At 50.9% G+C, this 25,406-nt stretch overlaps 33 non-coding genes across 33 annotated transcripts; all 33 read left to right on the top strand.

Moving 5' to 3' along the window:
• Positions 1 to 55: 55 nt before the first annotated feature.
• Trnaa-ugc lies at positions 56 to 128 on the top strand. The gene has a single exon. It is a non-coding gene; the product is annotated as a tRNA-Ala (tRNA).
• Positions 129 to 544: 416 nt separating this feature from the next.
• On the top strand, positions 545 to 617 carry Trnaa-agc. The gene has a single exon. It is a non-coding gene; the product is annotated as a tRNA-Ala (tRNA).
• Positions 618 to 1,619: 1,002 nt separating this feature from the next.
• Positions 1,620 to 1,692, top strand: Trnaa-ugc. Its single transcript has one exon. It is a non-coding gene; the product is annotated as a tRNA-Ala (tRNA).
• A 405-nt stretch (positions 1,693 to 2,097) lies between these two features.
• On the top strand, positions 2,098 to 2,170 carry Trnaa-agc. Its single transcript has one exon. It is a non-coding gene; the product is annotated as a tRNA-Ala (tRNA).
• Positions 2,171 to 3,172: 1,002 nt separating this feature from the next.
• Positions 3,173 to 3,245, top strand: Trnaa-ugc. Its single transcript has one exon. It is a non-coding gene; the product is annotated as a tRNA-Ala (tRNA).
• A 405-nt stretch (positions 3,246 to 3,650) lies between these two features.
• Trnaa-agc lies at positions 3,651 to 3,723 on the top strand. The gene has a single exon. It is a non-coding gene; the product is annotated as a tRNA-Ala (tRNA).
• A 1,002-nt stretch (positions 3,724 to 4,725) lies between these two features.
• Trnaa-ugc lies at positions 4,726 to 4,798 on the top strand. The gene has a single exon. It is a non-coding gene; the product is annotated as a tRNA-Ala (tRNA).
• A 416-nt stretch (positions 4,799 to 5,214) lies between these two features.
• Trnaa-agc lies at positions 5,215 to 5,287 on the top strand. The gene has a single exon. It is a non-coding gene; the product is annotated as a tRNA-Ala (tRNA).
• Positions 5,288 to 6,289: 1,002 nt separating this feature from the next.
• On the top strand, positions 6,290 to 6,362 carry Trnaa-ugc. Its single transcript has one exon. It is a non-coding gene; the product is annotated as a tRNA-Ala (tRNA).
• A 416-nt stretch (positions 6,363 to 6,778) lies between these two features.
• Trnaa-agc lies at positions 6,779 to 6,851 on the top strand. Its single transcript has one exon. It is a non-coding gene; the product is annotated as a tRNA-Ala (tRNA).
• Positions 6,852 to 7,864: 1,013 nt separating this feature from the next.
• Trnaa-ugc lies at positions 7,865 to 7,937 on the top strand. The gene has a single exon. It is a non-coding gene; the product is annotated as a tRNA-Ala (tRNA).
• Positions 7,938 to 8,342: 405 nt separating this feature from the next.
• On the top strand, positions 8,343 to 8,415 carry Trnaa-agc. Its single transcript has one exon. It is a non-coding gene; the product is annotated as a tRNA-Ala (tRNA).
• A 1,002-nt stretch (positions 8,416 to 9,417) lies between these two features.
• Positions 9,418 to 9,490, top strand: Trnaa-ugc. The gene has a single exon. It is a non-coding gene; the product is annotated as a tRNA-Ala (tRNA).
• A 405-nt stretch (positions 9,491 to 9,895) lies between these two features.
• Positions 9,896 to 9,968, top strand: Trnaa-agc. The gene has a single exon. It is a non-coding gene; the product is annotated as a tRNA-Ala (tRNA).
• A 1,002-nt stretch (positions 9,969 to 10,970) lies between these two features.
• On the top strand, positions 10,971 to 11,043 carry Trnaa-ugc. Its single transcript has one exon. It is a non-coding gene; the product is annotated as a tRNA-Ala (tRNA).
• Positions 11,044 to 11,459: 416 nt separating this feature from the next.
• On the top strand, positions 11,460 to 11,532 carry Trnaa-agc. Its single transcript has one exon. It is a non-coding gene; the product is annotated as a tRNA-Ala (tRNA).
• Positions 11,533 to 12,545: 1,013 nt separating this feature from the next.
• Positions 12,546 to 12,618, top strand: Trnaa-ugc. The gene has a single exon. It is a non-coding gene; the product is annotated as a tRNA-Ala (tRNA).
• A 405-nt stretch (positions 12,619 to 13,023) lies between these two features.
• Positions 13,024 to 13,096, top strand: Trnaa-agc. The gene has a single exon. It is a non-coding gene; the product is annotated as a tRNA-Ala (tRNA).
• A 1,002-nt stretch (positions 13,097 to 14,098) lies between these two features.
• Positions 14,099 to 14,171, top strand: Trnaa-ugc. The gene has a single exon. It is a non-coding gene; the product is annotated as a tRNA-Ala (tRNA).
• A 405-nt stretch (positions 14,172 to 14,576) lies between these two features.
• Positions 14,577 to 14,649, top strand: Trnaa-agc. The gene has a single exon. It is a non-coding gene; the product is annotated as a tRNA-Ala (tRNA).
• Positions 14,650 to 15,662: 1,013 nt separating this feature from the next.
• On the top strand, positions 15,663 to 15,735 carry Trnaa-ugc. The gene has a single exon. It is a non-coding gene; the product is annotated as a tRNA-Ala (tRNA).
• Positions 15,736 to 16,140: 405 nt separating this feature from the next.
• On the top strand, positions 16,141 to 16,213 carry Trnaa-agc. Its single transcript has one exon. It is a non-coding gene; the product is annotated as a tRNA-Ala (tRNA).
• A 1,002-nt stretch (positions 16,214 to 17,215) lies between these two features.
• On the top strand, positions 17,216 to 17,288 carry Trnaa-ugc. The gene has a single exon. It is a non-coding gene; the product is annotated as a tRNA-Ala (tRNA).
• Positions 17,289 to 17,693: 405 nt separating this feature from the next.
• Positions 17,694 to 17,766, top strand: Trnaa-agc. Its single transcript has one exon. It is a non-coding gene; the product is annotated as a tRNA-Ala (tRNA).
• A 1,013-nt stretch (positions 17,767 to 18,779) lies between these two features.
• On the top strand, positions 18,780 to 18,852 carry Trnaa-ugc. Its single transcript has one exon. It is a non-coding gene; the product is annotated as a tRNA-Ala (tRNA).
• A 405-nt stretch (positions 18,853 to 19,257) lies between these two features.
• On the top strand, positions 19,258 to 19,330 carry Trnaa-agc. Its single transcript has one exon. It is a non-coding gene; the product is annotated as a tRNA-Ala (tRNA).
• Positions 19,331 to 20,332: 1,002 nt separating this feature from the next.
• Trnaa-ugc lies at positions 20,333 to 20,405 on the top strand. Its single transcript has one exon. It is a non-coding gene; the product is annotated as a tRNA-Ala (tRNA).
• A 405-nt stretch (positions 20,406 to 20,810) lies between these two features.
• On the top strand, positions 20,811 to 20,883 carry Trnaa-agc. Its single transcript has one exon. It is a non-coding gene; the product is annotated as a tRNA-Ala (tRNA).
• Positions 20,884 to 21,885: 1,002 nt separating this feature from the next.
• Positions 21,886 to 21,958, top strand: Trnaa-ugc. Its single transcript has one exon. It is a non-coding gene; the product is annotated as a tRNA-Ala (tRNA).
• A 405-nt stretch (positions 21,959 to 22,363) lies between these two features.
• Trnaa-agc lies at positions 22,364 to 22,436 on the top strand. The gene has a single exon. It is a non-coding gene; the product is annotated as a tRNA-Ala (tRNA).
• Positions 22,437 to 23,449: 1,013 nt separating this feature from the next.
• On the top strand, positions 23,450 to 23,522 carry Trnaa-ugc. The gene has a single exon. It is a non-coding gene; the product is annotated as a tRNA-Ala (tRNA).
• Positions 23,523 to 23,927: 405 nt separating this feature from the next.
• On the top strand, positions 23,928 to 24,000 carry Trnaa-agc. The gene has a single exon. It is a non-coding gene; the product is annotated as a tRNA-Ala (tRNA).
• A 1,002-nt stretch (positions 24,001 to 25,002) lies between these two features.
• Trnaa-ugc lies at positions 25,003 to 25,075 on the top strand. The gene has a single exon. It is a non-coding gene; the product is annotated as a tRNA-Ala (tRNA).
• The last annotated feature ends 331 nt before the right edge of the window (positions 25,076 to 25,406 follow it).

Here is a 25,406-nt window from a genome sequence, read left to right as displayed (position 1 = left end):
GTCCGTGCACATAAGAGTAGCAAAGAACGGAGATCAGCGCAGCTTGCTTGTGCTTGGGGGCGTAGCTCAGTTGGTAGAGCGTTCGCTTTGCATGTGAAAGGTCCCGGGTTCAAGCCCCGGCGCCTCCATGTTTTGTGGTCAGTGCGTGGTAAGTGTTGGTCGCGGCGAGCCTAAAGGCACGCAAGATGTTGCAAAGCCAGCGTCACAGACTCGTATACTGACGTAAGGAGAGCAAGACGTAAATGTGAGGACCGGCTGTTGTCGAGGTGTCATCGAGTGCAAATCTGCCTTAGGTATAACGGCCTAACCTCAATGAAGTCTAGAGAGTGGACAACACGTTCGTCTACCTCAGAGCGTTGGCCGAACGCTATTTTCGACGTCGTGCGTGCCACTTTGATTTTGGCCAACTACGATTCGATACAGAATGCAGGAAACCTGAAAGACACCCTCACGGACACATTGAGAGTAGTGTTTGTCAGCGGAATAATGGGAGTGCAAGGGTCTGTGTCATTGATATGGCTGTATGTAGCGCAGTTCGTCAGCAGGGGGCGTAGCTCAGATGGTAGAGCGCTCGCTTAGCATGCGAGAGGTACTGGGATCGATACCCAGCGCCTCCAGAATTTTTAACACACCAACATGCGCACACTGCCATGCAAGTGGAATAATTCACAGCCAGAAAATGTGTCAAGGCAGATACGAGCCAACGATTAGCAGCCACAATTGGCAAGCGTGCTGTAATGCGCACGAAGCACCCTCCTCCCACCACTACACTTAATTTAGAAACAGTACAAGTGTTCCCATAAGATTCTCAAACCTATGTCGCAAAGATCAGCCTTGCGCCGAATTCACAAAAATCCCACTGCACATTCCAATTCTTGACGTGCAGTCGGCTGCTACTGGTGTTGCTAGTTGTGACTGCTGATGACAGATGCCGTAGCAATCAATTCATGGAGTGAGTTGTATGTTTTGCGATACTCTGTCTCTGACAAGCAAGCAGAGGTGACATAGGCGCGAACACAGGAAGCTTGCAGCCCCTCGCTGCCTGCAGACACCGAACAGCCACACTAGGAGGGCGGCCTAAGTCGTAGGCGAAATGTGCTCATTCGCTTGTGTGCGACGTCAAGCTCTAAATAAGGCTGTCACTAGCGTGAGCGTCGTGTAAAGTCGGAAAAGTCGTCTGCGTGGGTGAGTGCCATGTTTGGGGAGCGTTTCGTAGTTTGCGCAGTGCAATGGAGACGCGGAAAGTTGTTGTGGCCCAGTCTTTTGCAGTTGGACGACAAGAGTGGTACACAGTAGTAAAGTGCGAGGCAGTGAGTTGGCATGAACAGTCGAGTGCACAATGGGTCTTCAGATGTGCTTGTTACCTCAGGTGCTGTGTGATTGTCGACATGGAGTGAAAACGGAGCAACTTGTGACTGTCCCTTCAATTTAAGACGTTAAAGACGGACGGAATTTGCAGTCGTAATACCAGAGCATCGAAACTACTTGGAACTCTTGCGTATGTGAACGTGTCCGCGCCTTTGTACTCTGGTCCCTTCACCCCTGCAAACCAACCAACCATCGTGTCCGTGCACATAAGAGTAGCAAAGAACGGAGAACAGCGCAGCTTGGTTGTGCTTGGGGGCGTAGCTCAGTTGGTAGAGCGTTCGCTTTGCATGTGAAAGGTCCCGGGTTCAAGCCCCGGCGCCTCCATGTTTTGTGGTAAGTGTTGGTCGCGGCGAGCCTAAAGGCACGCAAGATGTTGCAAAGCCAGCGTCACAGACTCGTATACTGACGTAAGGAGAGCAAGACGTAAATGTGAGGACCGGCTGTTGTCGAGGTGTCATCGAGTGCAAATCTGCCTTAGGTATAACGGCCTAACCTCAATGAAGTCTAGAGAGTGGACAACACGTTCGTCTACCCCAGAGCGTTGGCCGAACGCTATTTTCGACGTCGTGCGTGCCACTTTGATTTTGGCCAACTACGATTCGATACAGAATGCAGGAAACCTGAAAGACACCCTCACGGACACATTGAGAGTAGTGTTTGTCAGCGGAATAATGGGAGTGCAAGGGTCTGTGTCATTGATATGGCTGTATGTAGCGCAGTTCGTCAGCAGGGGGCGTAGCTCAGATGGTAGAGCGCTCGCTTAGCATGCGAGAGGTACTGGGATCGATACCCAGCGCCTCCAGAATTTTTAACACACCAACATGCGCACACTGCCATGCAAGTGGAATAATTCACAGCCAGAAAATGTGTCAAGGCAGATACGAGCCAACGATTAGCAGCCACAATTGGCAAGCGTGCTGTAATGCGCACGAAGCACCCTCCTCCCACCACTACACTTAATTTAGAAACAGTACAAGTGTTCCCATAAGATTCTCAAACCTATGTCGCAAAGATCAGCCTTGCGCCGAATTCACAAAAATCCCACTGCACATTCCAATTCTTGACGTGCAGTCGGCTGCTACTGGTGTTGCTAGTTGTGACTGCTGATGACAGATGCCGTAGCAATCAATTCATGGAGTGAGTTGTATGTTTTGCGATACTCTGTCTCTGACAAGCAAGCAGAGGTGACATAGGCGCGAACACAGGAAGCTTGCAGCCCCTCGCTGCCTGCAGACACCGAACAGCCACACTAGGAGGGCGGCCTAAGTCGTAGGCGAAATGTGCTCATTCGCTTGTGTGCGACGTCAAGCTCTAAATAAGGCTGTCACTAGCGTGAGCGTCGTGTAAAGTCGGAAAAGTCGTCTGCGTGGGTGAGTGCCATGTTTGGGGAGCGTTTCGTAGTTTGCGCAGTGCAATGGAGACGCGGAAAGTTGTTGTGGCCCAGTCTTTTGCAGTTGGACGACAAGAGTGGTACACAGTAGTAAAGTGCGAGGCAGTGAGTTGGCATGAACAGTCGAGTGCACAATGGGTCTTCAGATGTGCTTGTTACCTCAGGTGCTGTGTGATTGTCGACATGGAGTGAAAACGGAGCAACTTGTGACTGTCCCTTCAATTTAAGACGTTAAAAACGGACGGAATTTGCAGTCGTAATACCAGAGCATCGAAACTACTTGGAACTCTTGCGTATGTGAACGTGTCCGCGCCTTTGTACTCTGGTCCCTTCACCCCTGCAAACCAACCAACCATCGTGTCCGTGCACATAAGAGTAGCAAAGAACGGAGAACAGCGCAGCTTGGTTGTGCTTGGGGGCGTAGCTCAGTTGGTAGAGCGTTCGCTTTGCATGTGAAAGGTCCCGGGTTCAAGCCCCGGCGCCTCCATGTTTTGTGGTAAGTGTTGGTCGCGGCGAGCCTAAAGGCACGCAAGATGTTGCAAAGCCAGCGTCACAGACTCGTATACTGACGTAAGGAGAGCAAGACGTAAATGTGAGGACCGGCTGTTGTCGAGGTGTCATCGAGTGCAAATCTGCCTTAGGTATAACGGCCTAACCTCAATGAAGTCTAGAGAGTGGACAACACGTTCGTCTACCCCAGAGCGTTGGCCGAACGCTATTTTCGACGTCGTGCGTGCCACTTTGATTTTGGCCAACTACGATTCGATACAGAATGCAGGAAACCTGAAAGACACCCTCACGGACACATTGAGAGTAGTGTTTGTCAGCGGAATAATGGGAGTGCAAGGGTCTGTGTCATTGATATGGCTGTATGTAGCGCAGTTCGTCAGCAGGGGGCGTAGCTCAGATGGTAGAGCGCTCGCTTAGCATGCGAGAGGTACTGGGATCGATACCCAGCGCCTCCAGAATTTTTAACACACCAACATGCGCACACTGCCATGCAAGTGGAATAATTCACAGCCAGAAAATGTGTCAAGGCAGATACGAGCCAACGATTAGCAGCCACAATTGGCAAGCGTGCTGTAATGCGCACGAAGCACCCTCCTCCCACCACTACACTTAATTTAGAAACAGTACAAGTGTTCCCATAAGATTCTCAAACCTATGTCGCAAAGATCAGCCTTGCGCCGAATTCACAAAAATCCCACTGCACATTCCAATTCTTTACGTGCAGTCGGCTGCTACTGGTGTTGCTAGTTGTGACTGCTGATGACAGATGCCGTAGCAATCAATTCATGGAGTGAGTTGTATGTTTTGCGATACTCTGTCTCTGACAAGCAAGCAGAGGTGACATAGGCGCGAACACAGGAAGCTTGCAGCCCCTCGCTGCCTGCAGACACCGAACAGCCACACTAGGAGGGCGGCCTAAGTCGTAGGCGAAATGTGCTCATTCGCTTGTGTGCGACGTCAAGCTCTAAATAAGGCTGTCACTAGCGTGAGCGTCGTGTAAAGTCGGAAAAGTCGTCTGCGTGGGTGAGTGCCATGTTTGGGGAGCGTTTCGTAGTTTGCGCAGTGCAATGGAGACGCGGAAAGTTGTTGTGGCCCAGTCTTTTGCAGTTGGACGACAAGAGTGGTACACAGTAGTAAAGTGCGAGGCAGTGAGTTGGCATGAACAGTCGAGTGCACAATGGGTCTTCAGATGTGCTTGTTACCTCAGGTGCTGTGTGATTGTCGACATGGAGTGAAAACGGAGCAACTTGTGACTGTCCCTTCAATTTAAGACGTTAAAAACGGACGGAATTTGCAGTCGTAATACCAGAGCATCGAAACTACTTGGAACTCTTCCGTATGTGAACGTGTCCGCGCCTTTGTACTCTGGTCCCTTCACCCCTGCAAACCAACCAACCATCGCGTCCGTGCACATAAGAGTAGCAAAGAACGGAGATCAGCGCAGCTTGCTTGTGCTTGGGGGCGTAGCTCAGTTGGTAGAGCGTTCGCTTTGCATGTGAAAGGTCCCGGGTTCAAGCCCCGGCGCCTCCATGTTTTGTGGTCAGTGCGTGGTAAGTGTTGGTCGCGGCGAGCCTAAAGGCACGCAAGATGTTGCAAAGCCAGCGTCACAGACTCGTATACTGACGTAAGGAGAGCAAGACGTAAATGTGAGGACCGGCTGTTGTCGAGGTGTCATCGAGTGCAAATCTGCCTTAGGTATAACGGCCTAACCTCAATGAAGTCTAGAGAGTGGACAACACGTTCGTCTACCTCAGAGCGTTGGCCGAACGCTATTTTCGACGTCGTGCGTGCCACTTTGATTTTGGCCAACTACGATTCGATACAGAATGCAGGAAACCTGAAAGACACCCTCACGGACACATTGAGAGTAGTGTTTGTCAGCGGAATAATGGGAGTGCAAGGGTCTGTGTCATTGATATGGCTGTATGTAGCGCAGTTCGTCAGCAGGGGGCGTAGCTCAGATGGTAGAGTGCTCGCTTAGCATGCGAGAGGTACTGGGATCGATACCCAGCGCCTCCAGAATTTTTAACACACCAACATGCGCACACTGCCATGCAAGTGGAATAATTCACAGCCAGAAAATGTGTCAAGGCAGATACGAGCCAACGATTAGCAGCCACAATTGGCAAGCGTGCTGTAATGCGCACGAAGCACCCTCCTCCCACCACTACACTTAATTTAGAAACAGTACAAGTGTTCCCATAAGATTCTCAAACCTATGTCGCAAAGATCAGCCTTGCGCCGAATTCACAAAAATCCCACTGCACATTCCAATTCTTGACGTGCAGTCGGCTGCTACTGGTGTTGCTAGTTGTGACTGCTGATGACAGATGCCGTAGCAATCAATTCATGGAGTGAGTTGTATGTTTTGCGATACTCTGTCTCTGACAAGCAAGCAGAGGTGACATAGGCGCGAACACAGGAAGCTTGCAGCCCCTCGCTGCCTGCAGACACCGAACAGCCACACTAGGAGGGCGGCCTAAGTCGTAGGCGAAATGTGCTCATTCGCTTGTGTGCGACGTCAAGCTCTAAATAAGGCTGTCACTAGCGTGAGCGTCGTGTAAAGTCGGAAAAGTCGTCTGCGTGGGTGAGTGCCATGTTTGGGGAGCGTTTCGTAGTTTGCGCAGTGCAATGGAGACGCGGAAAGTTGTTGTGGCCCAGTCTTTTGCAGTTGGACGACAAGAGTGGTACACAGTAGTAAAGTGCGAGGCAGTGAGTTGGCATGAACAGTCGAGTGCACAATGGGTCTTCAGATGTGCTTGTTACCTCAGGTGCTGTGTGATTGTCGACATGGAGTGAAAACGGAGCAACTTGTGACTGTCCCTTCAATTTAAGACGTTAAAAACGGACGGAATTTGCAGTCGTAATACCAGAGCATCGAAACTACTTGGAACTCTTGCGTATGTGAACGTGTCCGCGCCTTTGTACTCTGGTCCCTTCACCCCTGCAAACCAACCAACCATCGCGTCCGTGCACATAAGAGTAGCAAAGAACGGAGATCAGCGCAGCTTGCTTGTGCTTGGGGGCGTAGCTCAGTTGGTAGAGCGTTCGCTTTGCATGTGAAAGGTCCCGGGTTCAAGCCCCGGCGCCTCCATGTTTTGTGGTCAGTGCGTGGTAAGTGTTGGTCGCGGCGAGCCTAAAGGCACGCAAGATGTTGCAAAGCCAGCGTCACAGACTCGTGTACTGACGTAAGGAGAGCAAGACGTAAATGTGAGGACCGGCTGTTGTCGAGGTGTCATCGAGTGCAAATCTGCCTTAGGTATAACGGCCTAACCTCAATGAAGTCTAGAGAGTGGACAACACGTTCGTCTACCTCAGAGCGTTGGCCGAACGCTATTTTCGACGTCGTGCGTGCCACTTTGATTTTGGCCAACTACGATTCGATACAGAATGCAGGAAACCTGAAAGACACCCTCACGGACACATTGAGAGTAGTGTTTGTCAGCGGAATAATGGGAGTGCAAGGGTCTGTGTCATTGATATGGCTGTATGTAGCGCAGTTCGTCAGCAGGGGGCGTAGCTCAGATGGTAGAGCGCTCGCTTAGCATGCGAGAGGTACTGGGATCGATACCCAGCGCCTCCAGAATTTTTAACACACCAACATGCGCACACTGCCATGCAAGTGGAATAATTCACAGCCAGAAAATGTGTCAAGGCAGATACGAGCCAACGATTAGCAGCCACAATTGGCAAGCGTGCTGTAATGCGCACGAAGCACCCTCCTCCCACCACTACACTTAATTTAGAAACAGTACAAGTGTTCCCATAAGATTCTCAAACCTATGTCGCAAAGATCAGCCTTGCGCCGAATTCACAAAAATCCCACTGCACATTCCAATTCTTGACGTGCAGTCGGCTGCTACTGGTGTTGCTAGTTGTGACTGCTGATGACAGATGCCGTAGCAATCAATTCATGGAGTGAGTTGTATGTTTTGCGATACTCTGTCTCTGACAAGCAAGCAGAGGTGACATAGGCGCGAACACAGGAAGCTTGCAGCCCCTCGCTGCCTGCAGACACCGAACAGCCACACTAGGAGGGCGGCCTAAGTCGTAGGCGAAATGTGCTCATTCGCTTGTGTGCGACGTCAAGCTCTAAATAAGGCTGTCACTAGCGTGAGCGTTGCGTGAGCGTCGTGTAAAGTCGGAAAAGTCGTCTGCGTGGGTGAGTGCCATGTTTGGGGAGCGTTTCGTAGTTTGCGCAGTGCAATGGAGACGCGGAAAGTTGTTGTGGCCCAGTCTTTTGCAGTTGGACGACAAGAGTGGTACACAGTAGTAAAGTGCGAGGCAGTGAGTTGGCATGAACAGTCGAGTGCACAATGGGTCTTCAGATGTGCTTGTTACCTCAGGTGCTGTGTGATTGTCGACATGGAGTGAAAACGGAGCAACTTGTGACTGTCCCTTCAATTTAAGACGTTAAAAACGGACGGAATTTGCAGTCGTAATACCAGAGCATCGAAACTACTTGGAACTCTTGCGTATGTGAACGTGTCCGCGCCTTTGTACTCTGGTCCCTTCACCCCTGCAAACCAACCAACCATCGTGTCCGTGCACATAAGAGTAGCAAAGAACGGAGAACAGCGCAGCTTGGTTGCGCTTGGGGGCGTAGCTCAGTTGGTAGAGCGTTCGCTTTGCATGTGAAAGGTCCCGGGTTCAAGCCCCGGCGCCTCCATGTTTTGTGGTAAGTGTTGGTCGCGGCGAGCCTAAAGGCACGCAAGATGTTGCAAAGCCAGCGTCACAGACTCGTATACTGACGTAAGGAGAGCAAGACGTAAATGTGAGGACCGGCTGTTGTCGAGGTGTCATCGAGTGCAAATCTGCCTTAGGTATAACGGCCTAACCTCAATGAAGTCTAGAGAGTGGACAACACGTTCGTCTACCCCAGAGCGTTGGCCGAACGCTATTTTCGACGTCGTGCGTGCCACTTTGATTTTGGCCAACTACGATTCGATACAGAATGCAGGAAACCTGAAAGACACCCTCACGGACACATTGAGAGTAGTGTTTGTCAGCGGAATAATGGGAGTGCAAGGGTCTGTGTCATTGATATGGCTGTATGTAGCGCAGTTCGTCAGCAGGGGGCGTAGCTCAGATGGTAGAGCGCTCGCTTAGCATGCGAGAGGTACTGGGATCGATACCCAGCGCCTCCAGAATTTTTAACACACCAACATGCGCACACTGCCATGCAAGTGGAATAATTCACAGCCAGAAAATGTGTCAAGGCAGATACGAGCCAACGATTAGCAGCCACAATTGGCAAGCGTGCTGTAATGCGCACGAAGCACCCTCCTCCCACCACTACACTTAATTTAGAAACAGTACAAGTGTTCCCATAAGATTCTCAAACCTATGTCGCAAAGATCAGCCTTGCGCCGAATTCACAAAAATCCCACTGCACATTCCAATTCTTGACGTGCAGTCGGCTGCTACTGGTGTTGCTAGTTGTGACTGCTGATGACAGATGCCGTAGCAATCAATTCATGGAGTGAGTTGTATGTTTTGCGATACTCTGTCTCTGACAAGCAAGCAGAGGTGACATAGGCGCGAACACAGGAAGCTTGCAGCCCCTCGCTGCCTGCAGACACCGAACAGCCACACTAGGAGGGCGGCCTAAGTCGTAGGCGAAATGTGCTCATTCGCTTGTGTGCGACGTCAAGCTCTAAATAAGGCTGTCACTAGCGTGAGCGTCGTGTAAAGTCGGAAAAGTCGTCTGCGTGGGTGAGTGCCATGTTTGGGGAGCGTTTCGTAGTTTGCGCAGTGCAATGGAGACGCGGAAAGTTGTTGTGGCCCAGTCTTTTGCAGTTGGACGACAAGAGTGGTACACAGTAGTAAAGTGCGAGGCAGTGAGTTGGCATGAACAGTCGAGTGCACAATGGGTCTTCAGATGTGCTTGTTACCTCAGGTGCTGTGTGATTGTCGACATGGAGTGAAAACGGAGCAACTTGTGACTGTCCCTTCAATTTAAGACGTTAAAAACGGACGGAATTTGCAGTCGTAATACCAGAGCATCGAAACTACTTGGAACTCTTGCGTATGTGAACGTGTCCGCGCCTTTGTACTCTGGTCCCTTCACCCCTGCAAACCAACCAACCATCGTGTCCGTGCACATAAGAGTAGCAAAGAACGGAGAACAGCGCAGCTTGGTTGTGCTTGGGGGCGTAGCTCAGTTGGTAGAGCGTTCGCTTTGCATGTGAAAGGTCCCGGGTTCAAGCCCCGGCGCCTCCATGTTTTGTGGTAAGTGTTGGTCGCGGCGAGCCTAAAGGCACGCAAGATGTTGCAAAGCCAGCGTCACAGACTCGTATACTGACGTAAGGAGAGCAAGACGTAAATGTGAGGACCGGCTGTTGTCGAGGTGTCATCGAGTGCAAATCTGCCTTAGGTATAACGGCCTAACCTCAATGAAGTCTAGAGAGTGGACAACACGTTCGTCTACCCCAGAGCGTTGGCCGAACGCTATTTTCGACGTCGTGCGTGCCACTTTGATTTTGGCCAACTACGATTCGATACAGAATGCAGGAAACCTGAAAGACACCCTCACGGACACATTGAGAGTAGTGTTTGTCAGCGGAATAATGGGAGTGCAAGGGTCTGTGTCATTGATATGGCTGTATGTAGCGCAGTTCGTCAGCAGGGGGCGTAGCTCAGATGGTAGAGCGCTCGCTTAGCATGCGAGAGGTACTGGGATCGATACCCAGCGCCTCCAGAATTTTTAACACACCAACATGCGCACACTGCCATGCAAGTGGAATAATTCACAGCCAGAAAATGTGTCAAGGCAGATACGAGCCAACGATTAGCAGCCACAATTGGCAAGCGTGCTGTAATGCGCACGAAGCACCCTCCTCCCACCACTACACTTAATTTAGAAACAGTACAAGTGTTCCCATAAGATTCTCAAACCTATGTCGCAAAGATCAGCCTTGCGCCGAATTCACAAAAATCCCACTGCACATTCCAATTCTTGACGTGCAGTCGGCTGCTACTGGTGTTGCTAGTTGTGACTGCTGATGACAGATGCCGTAGCAATCAATTCATGGAGTGAGTTGTATGTTTTGCGATACTCTGTCTCTGACAAGCAAGCAGAGGTGACATAGGCGCGAACACAGGAAGCTTGCAGCCCCTCGCTGCCTGCAGACACCGAACAGCCACACTAGGAGGGCGGCCTAAGTCGTAGGCGAAATGTGCTCATTCGCTTGTGTGCGACGTCAAGCTCTAAATAAGGCTGTCACTAGCGTGAGCGTCGTGTAAAGTCGGAAAAGTCGTCTGCGTGGGTGAGTGCCATGTTTGGGGAGCGTTTCGTAGTTTGCGCAGTGCAATGGAGACGCGGAAAGTTGTTGTGGCCCAGTCTTTTGCAGTTGGACGACAAGAGTGGTACACAGTAGTAAAGTGCGAGGCAGTGAGTTGGCATGAACAGTCGAGTGCACAATGGGTCTTCAGATGTGCTTGTTACCTCAGGTGCTGTGTGATTGTCGACATGGAGTGAAAACGGAGCAACTTGTGACTGTCCCTTCAATTTAAGACGTTAAAAACGGACGGAATTTGCAGTCGTAATACCAGAGCATCGAAACTACTTGGAACTCTTGCGTATGTGAACGTGTCCGCGCCTTTGTACTCTGGTCCCTTCACCCCTGCAAACCAACCAACCATCGCGTCCGTGCACATAAGAGTAGCAAAGAACGGAGATCAGCGCAGCTTGCTTGTGCTTGGGGGCGTAGCTCAGTTGGTAGAGCGTTCGCTTTGCATGTGAAAGGTCCCGGGTTCAAGCCCCGGCGCCTCCATGTTTTGTGGTCAGTGCGTGGTAAGTGTTGGTCGCGGCGAGCCTAAAGGCACGCAAGATGTTGCAAAGCCAGCGTCACAGACTCGTGTACTGACGTAAGGAGAGCAAGACGTAAATGTGAGGACCGGCTGTTGTCGAGGTGTCATCGAGTGCAAATCTGCCTTAGGTATAACGGCCTAACCTCAATGAAGTCTAGAGAGTGGACAACACGTTCGTCTACCTCAGAGCGTTGGCCGAACGCTATTTTCGACGTCGTGCGTGCCACTTTGATTTTGGCCAACTACGATTCGATACAGAATGCAGGAAACCTGAAAGACACCCTCACGGACACATTGAGAGTAGTGTTTGTCAGCGGAATAATGGGAGTGCAAGGGTCTGTGTCATTGATATGGCTGTATGTAGCGCAGTTCGTCAGCAGGGGGCGTAGCTCAGATGGTAGAGCGCTCGCTTAGCATGCGAGAGGTACTGGGATCGATACCCAGCGCCTCCAGAATTTTTAACACACCAACATGCGCACACTGCCATGCAAGTGGAATAATTCACAGCCAGAAAATGTGTCAAGGCAGATACGAGCCAACGATTAGCAGCCACAATTGGCAAGCGTGCTGTAATGCGCACGAAGCACCCTCCTCCCACCACTACACTTAATTTAGAAACAGTACAAGTGTTCCCATAAGATTCTCAAACCTATGTCGCAAAGATCAGCCTTGCGCCGAATTCACAAAAATCCCACTGCACATTCCAATTCTTGACGTGCAGTCGGCTGCTACTGGTGTTGCTAGTTGTGACTGCTGATGACAGATGCCGTAGCAATCAATTCATGGAGTGAGTTGTATGTTTTGCGATACTCTGTCTCTGACAAGCAAGCAGAGGTGACATAGGCGCGAACACAGGAAGCTTGCAGCCCCTCGCTGCCTGCAGACACCGAACAGCCACACTAGGAGGGCGGCCTAAGTCGTAGGCGAAATGTGCTCATTCGCTTGTGTGCGACGTCAAGCTCTAAATAAGGCTGTCACTAGCGTGAGCGTTGCGTGAGCGTCGTGTAAAGTCGGAAAAGTCGTCTGCGTGGGTGAGTGCCATGTTTGGGGAGCGTTTCGTAGTTTGCGCAGTGCAATGGAGACGCGGAAAGTTGTTGTGGCCCAGTCTTTTGCAGTTGGACGACAAGAGTGGTACACAGTAGTAAAGTGCGAGGCAGTGAGTTGGCATGAACAGTCGAGTGCACAATGGGTCTTCAGATGTGCTTGTTACCTCAGGTGCTGTGTGATTGTCGACATGGAGTGAAAACGGAGCAACTTGTGACTGTCCCTTCAATTTAAGACGTTAAAAACGGACGGAATTTGCAGTCGTAATACCAGAGCATCGAAACTACTTGGAACTCTTGCGTATGTGAACGTGTCCGCGCCTTTGTACTCTGGTCCCTTCACCCCTGCAAACCAACCAACCATCGTGTCCGTGCACATAAGAGTAGCAAAGAACGGAGAACAGCGCAGCTTGGTTGCGCTTGGGGGCGTAGCTCAGTTGGTAGAGCGTTCGCTTTGCATGTGAAAGGTCCCGGGTTCAAGCCCCGGCGCCTCCATGTTTTGTGGTAAGTGTTGGTCGCGGCGAGCCTAAAGGCACGCAAGATGTTGCAAAGCCAGCGTCACAGACTCGTATACTGACGTAAGGAGAGCAAGACGTAAATGTGAGGACCGGCTGTTGTCGAGGTGTCATCGAGTGCAAATCTGCCTTAGGTATAACGGCCTAACCTCAATGAAGTCTAGAGAGTGGACAACACGTTCGTCTACCCCAGAGCGTTGGCCGAACGCTATTTTCGACGTCGTGCGTGCCACTTTGATTTTGGCCAACTACGATTCGATACAGAATGCAGGAAACCTGAAAGACACCCTCACGGACACATTGAGAGTAGTGTTTGTCAGCGGAATAATGGGAGTGCAAGGGTCTGTGTCATTGATATGGCTGTATGTAGCGCAGTTCGTCAGCAGGGGGCGTAGCTCAGATGGTAGAGCGCTCGCTTAGCATGCGAGAGGTACTGGGATCGATACCCAGCGCCTCCAGAATTTTTAACACACCAACATGCGCACACTGCCATGCAAGTGGAATAATTCACAGCCAGAAAATGTGTCAAGGCAGATACGAGCCAACGATTAGCAGCCACAATTGGCAAGCGTGCTGTAATGCGCACGAAGCACCCTCCTCCCACCACTACACTTAATTTAGAAACAGTACAAGTGTTCCCATAAGATTCTCAAACCTATGTCGCAAAGATCAGCCTTGCGCCGAATTCACAAAAATCCCACTGCACATTCCAATTCTTGACGTGCAGTCGGCTGCTACTGGTGTTGCTAGTTGTGACTGCTGATGACAGATGCCGTAGCAATCAATTCATGGAGTGAGTTGTATGTTTTGCGATACTCTGTCTCTGACAAGCAAGCAGAGGTGACATAGGCGCGAACACAGGAAGCTTGCAGCCCCTCGCTGCCTGCAGACACCGAACAGCCACACTAGGAGGGCGGCCTAAGTCGTAGGCGAAATGTGCTCATTCGCTTGTGTGCGACGTCAAGCTCTAAATAAGGCTGTCACTAGCGTGAGCGTCGTGTAAAGTCGGAAAAGTCGTCTGCGTGGGTGAGTGCCATGTTTGGGGAGCGTTTCGTAGTTTGCGCAGTGCAATGGAGACGCGGAAAGTTGTTGTGGCCCAGTCTTTTGCAGTTGGACGACAAGAGTGGTACACAGTAGTAAAGTGCGAGGCAGTGAGTTGGCATGAACAGTCGAGTGCACAATGGGTCTTCAGATGTGCTTGTTACCTCAGGTGCTGTGTGATTGTCGACATGGAGTGAAAACGGAGCAACTTGTGACTGTCCCTTCAATTTAAGACGTTAAAAACGGACGGAATTTGCAGTCGTAATACCAGAGCATCGAAACTACTTGGAACTCTTGCGTATGTGAACGTGTCCGCGCCTTTGTACTCTGGTCCCTTCACCCCTGCAAACCAACCAACCATCGTGTCCGTGCACATAAGAGTAGCAAAGAACGGAGAACAGCGCAGCTTGGTTGTGCTTGGGGGCGTAGCTCAGTTGGTAGAGCGTTCGCTTTGCATGTGAAAGGTCCCGGGTTCAAGCCCCGGCGCCTCCATGTTTTGTGGTAAGTGTTGGTCGCGGCGAGCCTAAAGGCACGCAAGATGTTGCAAAGCCAGCGTCACAGACTCGTATACTGACGTAAGGAGAGCAAGACGTAAATGTGAGGACCGGCTGTTGTCGAGGTGTCATCGAGTGCAAATCTGCCTTAGGTATAACGGCCTAACCTCAATGAAGTCTAGAGAGTGGACAACACGTTCGTCTACCCCAGAGCGTTGGCCGAACGCTATTTTCGACGTCGTGCGTGCCACTTTGATTTTGGCCAACTACGATTCGATACAGAATGCAGGAAACCTGAAAGACACCCTCACGGACACATTGAGAGTAGTGTTTGTCAGCGGAATAATGGGAGTGCAAGGGTCTGTGTCATTGATATGGCTGTATGTAGCGCAGTTCGTCAGCAGGGGGCGTAGCTCAGATGGTAGAGCGCTCGCTTAGCATGCGAGAGGTACTGGGATCGATACCCAGCGCCTCCAGAATTTTTAACACACCAACATGCGCACACTGCCATGCAAGTGGAATAATTCACAGCCAGAAAATGTGTCAAGGCAGATACGAGCCAACGATTAGCAGCCACAATTGGCAAGCGTGCTGTAATGCGCACGAAGCACCCTCCTCCCACCACTACACTTAATTTAGAAACAGTACAAGTGTTCCCATAAGATTCTCAAACCTATGTCGCAAAGATCAGCCTTGCGCCGAATTCACAAAAATCCCACTGCACATTCCAATTCTTGACGTGCAGTCGGCTGCTACTGGTGTTGCTAGTTGTGACTGCTGATGACAGATGCCGTAGCAATCAATTCATGGAGTGAGTTGTATGTTTTGCGATACTCTGTCTCTGACAAGCAAGCAGAGGTGACATAGGCGCGAACACAGGAAGCTTGCAGCCCCTCGCTGCCTGCAGACACCGAACAGCCACACTAGGAGGGCGGCCTAAGTCGTAGGCGAAATGTGCTCATTCGCTTGTGTGCGACGTCAAGCTCTAAATAAGGCTGTCACTAGCGTGAGCGTTGCGTGAGCGTCGTGTAAAGTCGGAAAAGTCGTCTGCGTGGGTGAGTGCCATGTTTGGGGAGCGTTTCGTAGTTTGCGCAGTGCAATGGAGACGCGGAAAGTTGTTGTGGCCCAGTCTTTTGCAGTTGGACGACAAGAGTGGTACACAGTAGTAAAGTGCGAGGCAGTGAGTTGGCATGAACAGTCGAGTGCACAATGGGTCTTCAGATGTGCTTGTTACCTCAGGTGCTGTGTGATTGTCGACATGGAGTGAAAACGGAGCAACTTGTGACTGTCCCTTCAATTTAAGACGTTAAAAACGGACGGAATTTGCAGTCGTAATACCAGAGCATCGAAACTACTTGGAACTCTTGCGTATGTGAACGTGTCCGCGCCTTTGTACTCTGGTCCCTTCACCCCTGCAAACCAACCAACCATCGTGTCCGTGCACATAAGAGTAGCAAAGAACGGAGAACAGCGCAGCTTGGTTGTGCTTGGGGGCGTAGCTCAGTTGGTAGAGCGTTCGCTTTGCATGTGAAAGGTCCCGGGTTCAAGCCCCGGCGCCTCCATGTTTTGTGGTAAGTGTTGGTCGCGGCGAGCCTAAAGGCACGCAAGATGTTGCAAAGCCAGCGTCACAGACTCGTATACTGACGTAAGGAGAGCAAGACGTAAATGTGAGGACCGGCTGTTGTCGAGGTGTCATCGAGTGCAAATCTGCCTTAGGTATAACGGCCTAACCTCAATGAAGTCTAGAGAGTGGACAACACGTTCGTCTACCCCAGAGCGTTGGCCGAACGCTATTTTCGACGTCGTGCGTGCCACTTTGATTTTGGCCAACTACGATTCGATACAGAATGCAGGAAACCTGAAAGACACCCTCACGGACACATTGAGAGTAGTGTTTGTCAGCGGAATAATGGGAGTGCAAGGGTCTGTGTCATTGATATGGCTGTATGTAGCGCAGTTCGTCAGCAGGGGGCGTAGCTCAGATGGTAGAGCGCTCGCTTAGCATGCGAGAGGTACTGGAATCGATACCCAGCGCCTCCAGAATTTTTAACACACCAACATGCGCACACTGCCATGCAAGTGGAATAATTCACAGCCAGAAAATGTGTCAAGGCAGATACGAGCCAACGATTAGCAGCCACAATTGGCAAGCGTGCTGTAATGCGCACGAAGCACCCTCCTCCCACCACTACACTTAATTTAGAAACAGTACAAGTGTTCCCATAAGATTCTCAAACCTATGTCGCAAAGATCAGCCTTGCGCCGAATTCACAAAAATCCCACTGCACATTCCAATTCTTGACGTGCAGTCGGCTGCTACTGGTGTTGCTAGTTGTGACTGCTGATGACAGATGCCGTAGCAATCAATTCATGGAGTGAGTTGTATGTTTTGCGATACTCTGTCTCTGACAAGCAAGCAGAGGTGACATAGGCGCGAACACAGGAAGCTTGCAGCCCCTCGCTGCCTGCAGACACCGAACAGCCACACTAGGAGGGCGGCCTAAGTCGTAGGCGAAATGTGCTCATTCGCTTGTGTGCGACGTCAAGCTCTAAATAAGGCTGTCACTAGCGTGAGCGTCGTGTAAAGTCGGAAAAGTCGTCTGCGTGGGTGAGTGCCATGTTTGGGGAGCGTTTCGTAGTTTGCGCAGTGCAATGGAGACGCGGAAAGTTGTTGTGGCCCAGTCTTTTGCAGTTGGACGACAAGAGTGGTACACAGTAGTAAAGTGCGAGGCAGTGAGTTGGCATGAACAGTCGAGTGCACAATGGGTCTTCAGATGTGCTTGTTACCTCAGGTGCTGTGTGATTGTCGACATGGAGTGAAAACGGAGCAACTTGTGACTGTCCCTTCAATTTAAGACGTTAAAAACGGACGGAATTTGCAGTCGTAATACCAGAGCATCGAAACTACTTGGAACTCTTGCGTATGTGAACGTGTCCGCGCCTTTGTACTCTGGTCCCTTCACCCCTGCAAACCAACCAACCATCGTGTCCGTGCACATAAGAGTAGCAAAGAACGGAGAACAGCGCAGCTTGGTTGTGCTTGGGGGCGTAGCTCAGTTGGTAGAGCGTTCGCTTTGCATGTGAAAGGTCCCGGGTTCAAGCCCCGGCGCCTCCATGTTTTGTGGTAAGTGTTGGTCGCGGCGAGCCTAAAGGCACGCAAGATGTTGCAAAGCCAGCGTCACAGACTCGTATACTGACGTAAGGAGAGCAAGACGTAAATGTGAGGACCGGCTGTTGTCGAGGTGTCATCGAGTGCAAATCTGCCTTAGGTATAACGGCCTAACCTCAATGAAGTCTAGAGAGTGGACAACACGTTCGTCTACCCCAGAGCGTTGGCCGAACGCTATTTTCGACGTCGTGCGTGCCACTTTGATTTTGGCCAACTACGATTCGATACAGAATGCAGGAAACCTGAAAGACACCCTCACGGACACATTGAGAGTAGTGTTTGTCAGCGGAATAATGGGAGTGCAAGGGTCTGTGTCATTGATATGGCTGTATGTAGCGCAGTTCGTCAGCAGGGGGCGTAGCTCAGATGGTAGAGCGCTCGCTTAGCATGCGAGAGGTACTGGGATCGATACCCAGCGCCTCCAGAATTTTTAACACACCAACATGCGCACACTGCCATGCAAGTGGAATAATTCACAGCCAGAAAATGTGTCAAGGCAGATACGAGCCAACGATTAGCAGCCACAATTGGCAAGCGTGCTGTAATGCGCACGAAGCACCCTCCTCCCACCACTACACTTAATTTAGAAACAGTACAAGTGTTCCCATAAGATTCTCAAACCTATGTCGCAAAGATCAGCCTTGCGCCGAATTCACAAAAATCCCACTGCACATTCCAATTCTTTACGTGCAGTCGGCTGCTACTGGTGTTGCTAGTTGTGACTGCTGATGACAGATGCCGTAGCAATCAATTCATGGAGTGAGTTGTATGTTTTGCGATACTCTGTCTCTGACAAGCAAGCAGAGGTGACATAGGCGCGAACACAGGAAGCTTGCAGCCCCTCGCTGCCTGCAGACACCGAACAGCCACACTAGGAGGGCGGCCTAAGTCGTAGGCGAAATGTGCTCATTCGCTTGTGTGCGACGTCAAGCTCTAAATAAGGCTGTCACTAGCGTGAGCGTTGCGTGAGCGTCGTGTAAAGTCGGAAAAGTCGTCTGCGTGGGTGAGTGCCATGTTTGGGGAGCGTTTCGTAGTTTGCGCAGTGCAATGGAGACGCGGAAAGTTGTTGTGGCCCAGTCTTTTGCAGTTGGACGACAAGAGTGGTACACAGTAGTAAAGTGCGAGGCAGTGAGTTGGCATGAACAGTCGAGTGCACAATGGGTCTTCAGATGTGCTTGTTACCTCAGGTGCTGTGTGATTGTCGACATGGAGTGAAAACGGAGCAACTTGTGACTGTCCCTTCAATTTAAGACGTTAAAAACGGACGGAATTTGCAGTCGTAATACCAGAGCATCGAAACTACTTGGAACTCTTGCGTATGTGAACGTGTCCGCGCCTTTGTACTCTGGTCCCTTCACCCCTGCAAACCAACCAACCATCGTGTCCGTGCACATAAGAGTAGCAAAGAACGGAGAACAGCGCAGCTTGGTTGTGCTTGGGGGCGTAGCTCAGTTGGTAGAGCGTTCGCTTTGCATGTGAAAGGTCCCGGGTTCAAGCCCCGGCGCCTCCATGTTTTGTGGTAAGTGTTGGTCGCGGCGAGCCTAAAGGCACGCAAGATGTTGCAAAGCCAGCGTCACAGACTCGTATACTGACGTAAGGAGAGCAAGACGTAAATGTGAGGACCGGCTGTTGTCGAGGTGTCATCGAGTGCAAATCTGCCTTAGGTATAACGGCCTAACCTCAATGAAGTCTAGAGAGTGGACAACACGTTCGTCTACCCCAGAGCGTTGGCCGAACGCTATTTTCGACGTCGTGCGTGCCACTTTGATTTTGGCCAACTACGATTCGATACAGAATGCAGGAAACCTGAAAGACACCCTCACGGACACATTGAGAGTAGTGTTTGTCAGCGGAATAATGGGAGTGCAAGGGTCTGTGTCATTGATATGGCTGTATGTAGCGCAGTTCGTCAGCAGGGGGCGTAGCTCAGATGGTAGAGCGCTCGCTTAGCATGCGAGAGGTACTGGAATCGATACCCAGCGCCTCCAGAATTTTTAACACACCAACATGCGCACACTGCCATGCAAGTGGAATAATTCACAGCCAGAAAATGTGTCAAGGCAGATACGAGCCAACGATTAGCAGCCACAATTGGCAAGCGTGCTGTAATGCGCACGAAGCACCCTCCTCCCACCACTACACTTAATTTAGAAACAGTACAAGTGTTCCCATAAGATTCTCAAACCTATGTCGCAAAGATCAGCCTTGCGCCGAATTCACAAAAATCCCACTGCACATTCCAATTCTTGACGTGCAGTCGGCTGCTACTGGTGTTGCTAGTTGTGACTGCTGATGACAGATGCCGTAGCAATCAATTCATGGAGTGAGTTGTATGTTTTGCGATACTCTGTCTCTGACAAGCAAGCAGAGGTGACATAGGCGCGAACACAGGAAGCTTGCAGCCCCTCGCTGCCTGCAGACACCGAACAGCCACACTAGGAGGGCGGCCTAAGTCGTAGGCGAAATGTGCTCATTCGCTTGTGTGCGACGTCAAGCTCTAAATAAGGCTGTCACTAGCGTGAGCGTCGTGTAAAGTCGGAAAAGTCGTCTGCGTGGGTGAGTGCCATGTTTGGGGAGCGTTTCGTAGTTTGCGCAGTGCAATGGAGACGCGGAAAGTTGTTGTGGCCCAGTCTTTTGCAGTTGGACGACAAGAGTGGTACACAGTAGTAAAGTGCGAGGCAGTGAGTTGGCATGAACAGTCGAGTGCACAATGGGTCTTCAGATGTGCTTGTTACCTCAGGTGCTGTGTGATTGTCGACATGGAGTGAAAACGGAGCAACTTGTGACTGTCCCTTCAATTTAAGACGTTAAAAACGGACGGAATTTGCAGTCGTAATACCAGAGCATCGAAACTACTTGGAACTCTTGCGTATGTGAACGTGTCCGCGCCTTTGTACTCTGGTCCCTTCACCCCTGCAAACCAACCAACCATCGTGTCCGTGCACATAAGAGTAGCAAAGAACGGAGAACAGCGCAGCTTGGTTGTGCTTGGGGGCGTAGCTCAGTTGGTAGAGCGTTCGCTTTGCATGTGAAAGGTCCCGGGTTCAAGCCCCGGCGCCTCCATGTTTTGTGGTAAGTGTTGGTCGCGGCGAGCCTAAAGGCACGCAAGATGTTGCAAAGCCAGCGTCACAGACTCGTATACTGACGTAAGGAGAGCAAGACGTAAATGTGAGGACCGGCTGTTGTCGAGGTGTCATCGAGTGCAAATCTGCCTTAGGTATAACGGCCTAACCTCAATGAAGTCTAGAGAGTGGACAACACGTTCGTCTACCCCAGAGCGTTGGCCGAACGCTATTTTCGACGTCGTGCGTGCCACTTTGATTTTGGCCAACTACGATTCGATACAGAATGCAGGAAACCTGAAAGACACCCTCACGGACACATTGAGAGTAGTGTTTGTCAGCGGAATAATGGGAGTGCAAGGGTCTGTGTCATTGATATGGCTGTATGTAGCGCAGTTCGTCAGCAGGGGGCGTAGCTCAGATGGTAGAGCGCTCGCTTAGCATGCGAGAGGTACTGGGATCGATACCCAGCACCTCCAGAATTTTTAACACACCAACATGCGCACACTGCCATGCAAGTGGAATAATTCACAGCCAGAAAATGTGTCAAGGCAGATACGAGCCAACGATTAGCAACCACAATTGGCAAGCGTGCTGTAATGCGCACGAAGCACCCTCCTCCCACCACTACACTTAATTTAGAAACAGTACAAGTGTTCCCATAAGATTCTCAAACCTATGTCGCAAAGATCAGCCTTGCGCCGAATTCACAAAAATCCCACTGCACATTCCAATTCTTTACGTGCAGTCGGCTGCTACTGGTGTTGCTAGTTGTGACTGCTGATGACAGATGCCGTAGCAATCAATTCATGGAGTGAGTTGTATGTTTTGCGATACTCTGTCTCTGACAAGCAAGCAGAGGTGACATAGGCGCGAACACAGGAAGCTTGCAGCCCCTCGCTGCCTGCAGACACCGAACAGCCACACTAGGAGGGCGGCCTAAGTCGTAGGCGAAATGTGCTCATTCGCTTGTGTGCGACGTCAAGCTCTAAATAAGGCTGTCACTAGCGTGAGCGTCGTGTAAAGTCGGAAAAGTCGTCTGCGTGGGTGAGTGCCATGTTTGGGGAGCGTTTCGTAGTTTGCGCAGTGCAATGGAGACGCGGAAAGTTGTTGTGGCCCAGTCTTTTGCAGTTGGACGACAAGAGTGGTACACAGTAGTAAAGTGCGAGGCAGTGAGTTGGCATGAACAGTCGAGTGCACAATGGGTCTTCAGATGTGCTTGTTACCTCAGGTGCTGTGTGATTGTCGACATGGAGTGAAAACGGAGCAACTTGTGACTGTCCCTTCAATTTAAGACGTTAAAAACGGACGGAATTTGCAGTCGTAATACCAGAGCATCGAAACTACTTGGAACTCTTGCGTATGTGAACGTGTCCGCGCCTTTGTACTCTGGTCCCTTCACCCCTGCAAACCAACCAACCATCGTGTCCGTGCACATAAGAGTAGCAAAGAACGGAGAACAGCGCAGCTTGGTTGTGCTTGGGGGCGTAGCTCAGTTGGTAGAGCGTTCGCTTTGCATGTGAAAGGTCCCGGGTTCAAGCCCCGGCGCCTCCATGTTTTGTGGTAAGTGTTGGTCGCGGCGAGCCTAAAGGCACGCAAGATGTTGCAAAGCCAGCGTCACAGACTCGTATACTGACGTAAGGAGAGCAAGAGGTAAATGTGAGGACCGGCTGTTGTCGAGGTGTCATCGAGTGCAAATCTGCCTTAGGTATAACGGCCTAACCTCAATGAAGTCTAGAGAGTGGACAACACGTTCGTCTACCCCAGAGCGTTGGCCGAACGCTATTTTCGACGTCGTGCGTGCCACTTTGATTTTGGCCAACTACGATTCGATACAGAATGCAGGAAACCTGAAAGACACCCTCACGGACACATTGAGAGTAGTGTTTGTCAGCGGAATAATGGGAGTGCAAGGGTCTGTGTCATTGATATGGCTGTATGTAGCGCAGTTCGTCAGCAGGGGGCGTAGCTCAGATGGTAGAGCGCTCGCTTAGCATGCGAGAGGTACTGGGATCGATACCCAGCGCCTCCAGAATTTTTAACACACCAACATGCGCACACTGCCATGCAAGTGGAATAATTCACAGCCAGAAAATGTGTCAAGGCAGATACGAGCCAACGATTAGCAGCCACAATTGGCAAGCGTGCTGTAATGCGCACGAAGCACCCTCCTCCCACCACTACACTTAATTTAGAAACAGTACAAGTGTTCCCATAAGATTCTCAAACCTATGTCGCAAAGATCAGCCTTGCGCCGAATTCACAAAAATCCCACTGCACATTCCAATTCTTTACGTGCAGTCGGCTGCTACTGGTGTTGCTAGTTGTGACTGCTGATGACAGATGCCGTAGCAATCAATTCATGGAGTGAGTTGTATGTTTTGCGATACTCTGTCTCTGACAAGCAAGCAGAGGTGACATAGGCGCGAACACAGGAAGCTTGCAGCCCCTCGCTGCCTGCAGACACCGAACAGCCACACTAGGAGGGCGGCCTAAGTCGTAGGCGAAATGTGCTCATTCGCTTGTGTGCGACGTCAAGCTCTAAATAAGGCTGTCACTAGCGTGAGCGTTGCGTGAGCGTCGTGTAAAGTCGGAAAAGTCGTCTGCGTGGGTGAGTGCCATGTTTGGGGAGCGTTTCGTAGTTTGCGCAGTGCAATGGAGACGCGGAAAGTTGTTGTGGCCCAGTCTTTTGCAGTTGGACGACAAGAGTGGTACACAGTAGTAAAGTGCGAGGCAGTGAGTTGGCATGAACAGTCGAGTGCACAATGGGTCTTCAGATGTGCTTGTTACCTCAGGTGCTGTGTGATTGTCGACATGGAGTGAAAACGGAGCAACTTGTGACTGTCCCTTCAATTTAAGACGTTAAAGACGGACGGAATTTGCAGTCGTAATACCAGAGCATCGAAACTACTTGGAACTCTTGCGTATGTGAACGTGTCCGCGCCTTTGTACTCTGGTCCCTTCACCCCTGCAAACCAACCAACCATCGTGTCCGTGCACATAAGAGTAGCAAAGAACGGAGAACAGCGCAGCTTGGTTGTGCTTGGGGGCGTAGCTCAGTTGGTAGAGCGTTCGCTTTGCATGTGAAAGGTCCCGGGTTCAAGCCCCGGCGCCTCCATGTTTTGTGGTAAGTGTTGGTCGCGGCGAGCCTAAAGGCACGCAAGATGTTGCAAAGCCAGCGTCACAGACTCGTATACTGACGTAAGGAGAGCAAGACGTAAATGTGAGGACCGGCTGTTGTCGAGGTGTCATCGAGTGCAAATCTGCCTTAGGTATAACGGCCTAACCTCAATGAAGTCTAGAGAGTGGACAACACGTTCGTCTACCCCAGAGCGTTGGCCGAACGCTATTTTCGACGTCGTGCGTGCCACTTTGATTTTGGCCAACTACGATTCGATACAGAATGCAGGAAACCTGAAAGACACCCTCACGGACACATTGAGAGTAGTGTTTGTCAGCGGAATAATGGGAGTGCAAGGGTCTGTGTCATTGATATGGCTGTATGTAGCGCAGTTCGTCAGCAGGGGGCGTAGCTCAGATGGTAGAGCGCTCGCTTAGCATGCGAGAGGTACTGGGATCGATACCCAGCGCCTCCAGAATTTTTAACACACCAACATGCGCACACTGCCATGCAAGTGGAATAATTCACAGCCAGAAAATGTGTCAAGGCAGATACGAGCCAACGATTAGCAGCCACAATTGGCAAGCGTGCTGTAATGCGCACGAAGCACCCTCCTCCCACCACTACACTTAATTTAGAAACAGTACAAGTGTTCCCATAAGATTCTCAAACCTATGTCGCAAAGATCAGCCTTGCGCCGAATTCACAAAAATCCCACTGCACATTCCAATTCTTTACGTGCAGTCGGCTGCTACTGGTGTTGCTAGTTGTGACTGCTGATGACAGATGCCGTAGCAATCAATTCATGGAGTGAGTTGTATGTTTTGCGATACTCTGTCTCTGACAAGCAAGCAGAGGTGACATAGGCGCGAACACAGGAAGCTTGCAGCCCCTCGCTGCCTGCAGACACCGAACAGCCACACTAGGAGGGCGGCCTAAGTCGTAGGCGAAATGTGCTCATTCGCTTGTGTGCGACGTCAAGCTCTAAATAAGGCTGTCACTAGCGTGAGCGTCGTGTAAAGTCGGAAAAGTCGTCTGCGTGGGTGAGTGCCATGTTTGGGGAGCGTTTCGTAGTTTGCGCAGTGCAATGGAGACGCGGAAAGTTGTTGTGGCCCAGTCTTTTGCAGTTGGACGACAAGAGTGGTACACAGTAGTAAAGTGCGAGGCAGTGAGTTGGCATGAACAGTCGAGTGCACAATGGGTCTTCAGATGTGCTTGTTACCTCAGGTGCTGTGTGATTGTCGACATGGAGTGAAAACGGAGCAACTTGTGACTGTCCCTTCAATTTAAGACGTTAAAGACGGACGGAATTTGCAGTCGTAATACCAGAGCATCGAAACTACTTGGAACTCTTGCGTATGTGAACGTGTCCGCGCCTTTGTACTCTGGTCCCTTCACCCCTGCAAACCAACCAACCATCGTGTCCGTGCACATAAGAGTAGCAAAGAACGGAGAACAGCGCAGCTTGGTTGTGCTTGGGGGCGTAGCTCAGTTGGTAGAGCGTTCGCTTTGCATGTGAAAGGTCCCGGGTTCAAGCCCCGGCGCCTCCATGTTTTGTGGTAAGTGTTGGTCGCGGCGAGCCTAAAGGCACGCAAGATGTTGCAAAGCCAGCGTCACAGACTCGTATACTGACGTAAGGAGAGCAAGACGTAAATGTGAGGACCGGCTGTTGTCGAGGTGTCATCGAGTGCAAATCTGCCTTAGGTATAACGGCCTAACCTCAATGAAGTCTAGAGAGTGGACAACACGTTCGTCTACCTCAGAGCGTTGGCCGAACGCTATTTTCGACGTCGTGCGTGCCACTTTGATTTTGGCCAACTACGATTCGATACAGAATGCAGGAAACCTGAAAGACACCCTCACGGACACATTGAGAGTAGT

This window comes from Schistocerca americana, unplaced genomic scaffold (assembly GCF_021461395.2).
Source record: "Schistocerca americana isolate TAMUIC-IGC-003095 unplaced genomic scaffold, iqSchAmer2.1 HiC_scaffold_305, whole genome shotgun sequence".
Lineage (NCBI taxonomy): Eukaryota > Metazoa > Arthropoda > Insecta > Orthoptera > Acrididae > Schistocerca > Schistocerca americana.
Note: the sequence above shows the minus strand (reverse complement) of the source record. Positions and strands in the feature narration are given on the sequence as shown.